This window comes from Puma concolor, chromosome D4, assembly GCF_028749965.1.
Source record: "Puma concolor isolate L17-30 chromosome D4, mPumCon1.1.hap2, whole genome shotgun sequence".
NCBI lineage: Eukaryota > Metazoa > Chordata > Mammalia > Carnivora > Felidae > Puma > Puma concolor.
In genome coordinates, this window is record NC_141679.1 from 22,503,032 (window position 1) to 22,510,697 (window position 7,666).

At 40.5% G+C, this 7,666-nt stretch overlaps 1 non-coding gene across 1 annotated transcript; it reads right to left on the reverse strand.

The window, feature by feature from the left end:
• Nucleotides 1-5,296: 5,296 nt before the first annotated feature.
• LOC147574754 (signal recognition particle RNA) lies at nt 5,297-5,589 on the reverse strand. The gene has a single exon (XR_015243607.1).
• Between the last annotated feature and the right edge of the window lie 2,077 nt (nt 5,590-7,666).

Here is a 7,666-nt window from a genome sequence, read left to right on the forward strand (position 1 = left end):
CCAAGGAAATGTGTACTTTTAGGAATTGGGGGAAAAGAGCAGAACAAATACAGTAAGATTGAGCTCCAAAGGCAAGGCAGAGTCATGGAATAAAGGAGGTAAATAGAAGGTGCAAACCAGGGCCATTGAAAGTACCAGAACCTAATGAGGTAAGTAGCTTGTGCCAGAATGTAAATCAACATACTGTTTCCTTTCTTTGTTTCTTGGAGAAAATTTTGCTATTACTGCTACTACTACTATTTAAATAATAATAATATTAGGCAAAGAGCCAAACTAAACAGTGGGTTTGGCGATACAATTAATTTACTTTCTGTTGAAAGCTCCTTATCTCCTTGTGGACTGGTAACCAAATGAGCAGTTATGGGGACCAAATGTTGAATAGGACTAGTTCAAACTTCAAAAGAGAAGAGATTGTCAACAGAAGTCTGAAAGGGCCAGCAGAGTGCCAAGTTAAGGGCAAACAACATCAACACCCAGGACAGGAGAGAAGACGTGGCTTCCACTGAATGTCACAAAGGAAGTAAAGGCATTAAGAGAAAGGGTCAGAGAAAGGACACTTAAGGAGAGACAGGAGAGGGACAACAGCTCTCTGTTCATGAGGGAGCATGCAGAAGGAAGAGGAACAGAGGATGTCATTGCCGAGAAAGAGGGTAGGGTCCCTGGGCCTTCGGATACTGTCCCAAGTAGCTAGCACAGACCACAAAGTGGTTTCTCACCTTCAGAGTGAGCTGGAAAAGGAAACTGGAGGACTAATGAAAAGGTTACCAAATATTTTTGGAGTAATCATTATTCTAAATACCAATTCTAAAATGGTTGGTTAATATAATTTATACTTAAAAAGCATACTAAAGACTTTTATCACTGATGAAGTACAGCTTTCATTAGTTAAGGAATACCTAACCATCTGAAAATGATTCTTGGTACACATAATGATAACTGATTATATTTATTTGCTAGGGCTGCCATAACAAAGTACTACACTCTTGGTGCCTTCACAATAGAAACTTATTGTCTCACAGCTCTAGAGGGTAGATCAACATGTTGGGAGGGTTGGTTTCTTCTGAGACCACTCTCCTTGTCTTGTAAATAACTGTCTTCTCCCTGTCGTCACATGATGTGTATCAATGTCCTAACCTCTTTTTTAAATTTTTTTTAATGTTTATTTCTTTTTGAGAGAGGGAGAGAGAGAGAAAGAGAAAGTGGGGGAGTGGGAGAGAGAGAGGGAGACACAGAATCCGATGCAGGCTCCAGGCTCTGAGCGGTCAGCACAGAGCCAGATGCGGTGCTCAAACCCACCAACCATGATGTGAGATCATGACCTGAGCCGAAGTCAGATGCCTAACCGACTGAGCCACCCAGGTGCCCCAACCTTCTCTTCTTATAAGCAGAACAGTCACATCGGATTAGGGCTCATCAAATAATCCCATTTTAATTTAATGACTGCTGTAAAGACCATTCTCCAAGTACAGTCCTTTTCTGAGTACTGGGTATTAGGGCTTCAATATATGAATTTGGGGATCACAGCCCATAACACTGATAAAGTTCCAACCCATAGTGAAACACCGTGAGCACACTGTGTCATGTGCAACCATGCTCCCTACATAGAGACTAACATAGCACATTCCAGACAGAGTTGGGGAAAGAGAGAGGGGATTCATATTGGTTGGGTGGATGGTTTTGAAACACTTCCCCATTCTCTTACAAATTGTCCTTGGATCAACTGTCAATTTCACCTTTTCAACATTTCGTGTTGAAAATCAGTTTAGACTAGAGATCCACATATCCAAAGAGGAAAGTGGAATGGGGTGATGAGCAGGGGTCTAGGGTTATAAATGACATCCCTCAGGTCAAAACATCTGACACGGAATCAGATGGTACATTTCAGGGATTTGGGTTCTTGCTGCCTTTCTTAATCCATGGCAAAGTACTCTTTCAACATATGGCAATATCCCCTTCAAACAATCCAAGATGCATTTTGGGAAATTCAGAACTTGCAGTCTATAATTTAGACCTCTAGGCCATCAAAATCCAATGTGTTTGGCTTCGGTGAACCCACATATTTGAAGGTTTTAGTGTCTTCCCTGTCTTCCTTTGGACTAGCATGCTCATCTTCTGGAGTCAATCCGGTCATGTTGTGGCTTTCCCCCTACCTTTGGGATATTTCCTCCCCGTTCAATTAGTTCTCTTCTATGGGCAAAAATCAAGGTATCTAGGTATCTAGATATCCCAGCCATTGAAAGATGCCATTTCATTTGTAATAAGTAGGAGCAAGAACTTAAAGTGATCAGCTTGAATGAGAGCCATCAGAATCGGAATACTTCTGCAAGGCTGGTGTGCAGGATTTTATTTTACTCCATTCCCTTTAGAGAGAATATCCCAACCTGCTCTGGTTCTTTGCTCATTAACAGCATAAATCATGCAAAATGTTAAAAGTCACTGTTGCAATGGTATTTGATAGAGAATTTAAATTAGACCACAGAGAAAAATGATGGTACAGCTCTGAGGCTGTATGATTCATTTCTTCGTACCAAACCAGAAGTTGAAAATGCAATGCAATTTTATAATGAACAGAAGTATTGCCTCTGGCCCTCATACAACTCCAAAAATAGTTAGAACAAGGCTGACCAAAAATCAGAAGGTCTTATATATATGTATGTATGTATGCATATATAAATACACACACACGGACACACACACACAAAGACATATATATATATATATATATATATATATATATATATATATATATATATATATATATATCCCTCTCTCCTTCCCTCTCTTTTCATCTTTGAATATCATTTTTTCTGCTTCTCCCTTTCTTTCTTTCTTTCTTTGTGTCTCTATTACTCTGTCTTGTTTCTCTATCTATGCCTCCTTCTCCATGTCTCTCTTTGTCTCTGTCTCCAACCTATTCATTCTCTTACTCTCTTGCTGTCTCTCAGCCTGTATGCCTCTGTGTCTCTGTCTTTCTTTATTCCTGCCTGTCTTGTTTTCTTAGCCAAGTATCTAAGTCTCTTTTACTATGTGAATCTTGCTCTGTTCCCATAAATGATTCTCTCTCTCTCCCTCTCCCTCTCTCCCCCTCCCCTCTCCCTCTCTCTCTCTCTCTCTCTCATGTTTAGAGAAATTCCATTTTGATATATTCCTTTTCTATAGAGAAGCTATTTCTCGTGATGCTTGCAACCCACCCCCCCCCACCCTCCCCCCTTGTGGAGACAAAGATGAGAGCTCTTCTCTCGCCAAAGCTGTGCATGTATTTCATGGACCATCCAGCAGAGGAAGTGCCAACCAGTACTTTCTATACCTCTTCACCCTGGAAGCTAAATGCATGCCCTTCTTTGAGACTCAGCTTAGCTCAATGTGAAACCTGCCAGGAGGGTCTCAGGTCTTCACCATAGCCCGTTTGCCCAGAGCTGTACTGTGGAAGCCGTCCCCTGGCTTTGCTATTTTTGCCATTCTAAGCGACTTCTGGGTTATTTAACATAAAGCCCCACATGGTATTTCAGTTTTATGCTTCAGTTCTAAACCTCATGATAGAACTCTAAAGGATGAATAGCTTGTCGGGCTTCAAGAAGAGAGATTATGAAAAGAATGTAGATTTACACTTTTGAACAGTGTAAGGGGCTTGCCATGAGAGAGAAGCAAGTAGGGGCCAGAAAAGCAAGGAAGAATCAATTGCTTTAGGCAGGTGTGCGCATTAGTTCAGAAAAGGTGTATTTTGTACTTTATGTACTGCTAATTCCACACTTGTTGGTAAAACTAAAACAGCACTGTTATCACGTTACTGTATAATTATTATTGTTTCCTAAGAAGTTACTATGTAGTTACTACATTATTACGGAAAAATAAAACATGTTATTTCATGGTAACCATGCAATTAGCTCATGTCACTACCAAATGTACACTTGCTGAACCAACAAAGAAATAAAATGTTCCATTTTTTTCCTCTGTGCTCATGAGTCATAATATTGTCCCTCTTTTAGAAATGACATAATGAATCAATGTACTAACATCAGAATATGCAGATTATGCTTTTTTCCTCGTCATTTTTTTTTCCTCTGGTGAGCAAATGAATACCTTGGAAACTGCAGATGTAAAATAGCACACCAGATAGGCAGGCCAGCAAATGTATTCTATCAAGCAAATCTACTGCATTTAATGAGTGAGGAACAATGAGTCCTTGTTGGCTGTGGTTGGAAGGGGGTACCTTGGCACGCCAAGAGCCTTGGTGGCTAAAAGGAATGAGAGGAGAATTAAATGCATTTCATTCTGTGTTGCTTGCAGGCTGAAAGCATAGCGAACAAAAACTGGTACCATGTATGTGTACATTCACAGAAGAATTTCAGTGTCTGCTGCACATACTGAGAAGGAAAAATCCAGCGTCTCAATATTTAAATCAGTTCTATATAAAGCAGACCACTTGGTAAAAGTTTGAATTCACTATCAGAAGTTGGTTCTTGTAGTACAAAAGAGAGTTAGTTTTAGGGAAAAAGAAAAAGAAAAAAAGGAGTACACAGTATTCTTTGTCAATGCCAGCATGTCTTTCTACTTAAAGCCCTGTATACAATCATCTTTCTATGAAGCTAATTGCAAGCTGCTTAAAATAATGAGAACCGGTCTGTTTATCGTAACTAATTGATTTCCAATACTTCAAAATTAATTGGGCAGAACAGGTCATCCCAAGCTTTCTTTGAGGCATGTTTTAATAGGCTCTGAATTTAAGGAATTAATGGATAGATTAGTATAATTTATTTTCACATTTGTTATTTTTCTAGAAACAGCTTTAAAATTCTCCTGGGAAGACACCCTATTCTTGCTCCCTTTCTCAACCCTTTCCCTGTTTCCGCACAACACTGAACTCACCTCGCCTTTATTTCTAGCCAGAAAATGCCTCAGCTCCTTGTTTTGAATTTAAATTCTGATGATGAGAATTAAGAGTCCCAGAGATCATCTGAACTCACTAAAGTCTTCGAATTATACGAGACACCCTCTGTGATTAACAAAAACATACCCAGGGAGAAAACTGCCTTTGTCCTTTTCACATACCAGTACTTATATTTATATGTAGATTCCATAATTCATAGCTCACGCGTCATTTCTGGAGAACGTAGGTTGAATTCAACACCAGTTTCCAGTCTTCCTATTAGCACATACTTTTAAAGACTGTTCAAAAGTTGGAAGGCAAGTAAGACTTCCATCAATGAGGAAGTTACTTAAATTCCTGGTGATCTGATTCTATGACTGTCAGTCATGAAAATATGTATGCAGCCTTTTATTTTTATTATTTGTTTTCTAGATACGGGTCTCACCATGCTGTTCAGGCTGGAGTGCAGTGGCTGTTCACAGGCACAAACCCACTGCTGATCTGCACAGGAGTTTTGACCTGTTCCGTTTCCAACCTGGGTCAGTTCACCCCCTTCTCAGACAACCTTGTGGTGCCCCCACTCCCTGGAGGTCACCATACTGACACGGAACTTAGTGTGGACACCTGATCAGCGCAGCTCACTGCAGTCCGGAACTCCTGAGTAGCTGGGACTACAAGCCCTTGTCACCTTTATGTATCCTTTTACAGGCAAGACGATCAAGCACCTATGATCTTCTTTATTCCAGAAATGTCACAGAGATTGAGATTCCTTAAAGGCAAGGCAGATAGAACCAAACCCAAGTTTACATGTGATGAAAACAGGCTACTGTGCCTTTCTCATCTGTCCCCTCCCCCACCCTTTGCTGGCCCCAAACTTTCAGGCTTTTACCACAGACAAAACATAACCATTCAGTTGAGCATCGCCCCCAAAGTCTTTGTTTGCTCTGTTAAATATTAAGAAGAAGTGTCATTTTTTTCAAAATGAGAAGCATGGTATGGTAGGCAGGATTCTAAAATAGCCTGCAAGAGTTTGCACCTCCCTGGTGTACCTACCCTGTGTGTCCCTAAGACTGTGAGTGGGATGGATTTTACCCCACAACTAGTTATGTTAAAATAAGAGGAATATTCGGGAGGCCTGACCCAATCACACGGGCCCTTTATAAGAGAAGACTCTTCTCTAGCTGGTTACAGGGAACGAGGTCAGGGAGATGTGCTTGCACTGGCCTAGAAGAAAGCCAACATCCACGTGTAAATGGTACCCATGGGGACCACATGGGAAAGCACTACAGACGGTCTCTGGCAGCTGAGAGTTGTCCCCAGCCAACAACCAGAAGAAAAATGGGTACATAGAGTCCCACAGCTACAAGGAAATGAGTTCTGCCTATAAATAGGGAATTTGGAAGAAGACTCCAAGTGCAGATGAAAACTACGACCTGGCCGATACCTTAATCGTAGCCTGGTGAGATGCTGAGCAGGGAATCCAGTCATACCATGACAGGTACTTGACCTACAAAAAATGTGAGACAACAAATCACTGTTGTTTCAAGCCACTAACTGTGCATTAATTTGTTATGCAGCACTAGAAAAATAATACAACTGGAGAGAGAGTGTGTGGGCCTTGAATCTATAAGACTTTTTCACTCTTGTACTTTTCAGCCCAGACATTTTGGAGATACGCTGTTGAAGCTTTGGCACCATATTAGTTTTTCTCTGGCAAAGCTTTAGATGCAGGAATCAACATTAACTGGACATATCTAGTATTTAAAGACTCTGTGGCAAAGAAAGATTTTTTTAAGAGAATCAGAGTTCCCCCCAGAGTGCCCATATGTTCTGTCCACCTAAGTTCTTCCATGAAAGGATGCTGTTTCCACTCAAATCATCAAGTTTCCTATTTAGAAAGGTCCGATTTCTTATTTAGAAAGGCACTTCAAGGATCCTATTGCCATGCTCCCATTTTGTTGGAAGTCCACTAGACTGAGGGTGTAAATGATTGCATTCTCTGGAATGGTATAATTCACAGATAATGGGAGGGAGAGGAAAAAAATGCTTTGCATCAGCCCACAACACATTTATGAAAGTCACAAAAAGGATAAGGTTTCAACTCACACAGTTGATGCTGCTTTGTTAAAAGGAATATCCCCATCAGATTCCCACATAGAGACCCCAGGAGGAAGCCTGACATCGTCAAACACACAAAGGCGTGCGACACTGTGTTTTCATTTAATGAGAGTTACTGCAGATAAAGGCAGTACAGCCATCTTTGTGAAGCTGAACCCATGGATAGACTGTCATTTAAAAGTACAATTAAATTGCCTTAAAGGTAAGCCATATTACTGAATGTGAAGCATCCCAAATAGAGCTGTCAGCTAAGTGTTTATGTACGTTCAGCCCAGAAGGCTGCCTGTCATTTGTCATCAGGACATGCTTCATTGAAGAATTTGGGGATGGGGGGAAGCTTGTTGCTTTACTCTGGTCTATTTGTTTTTCACAGAGCTAAATATCTGATCCTTTCATAAATAATAATGTGTGTTGTGTTTTTTTTGTATAGTAAAAGCATCTGCTTTTTAAAAACACCTTTATTGAATGTAGTTAAAACATCACAAAATTCACCCCTTTAAAGTGTAAAATTCAGTGGTGTTTAGTATATCCACAGAGTTCTGCAAGCATCACTACTGTCTAATTTTAGAGCATTTTCATCACCCCATAAAGAACCCCTGTACCCATTAGTAGCAACCCCCATTTCCTCCTCCCAGCCCCTGGCAACCTCTAATCTACTTTCTGTCCTAAAGGATTTGTCTA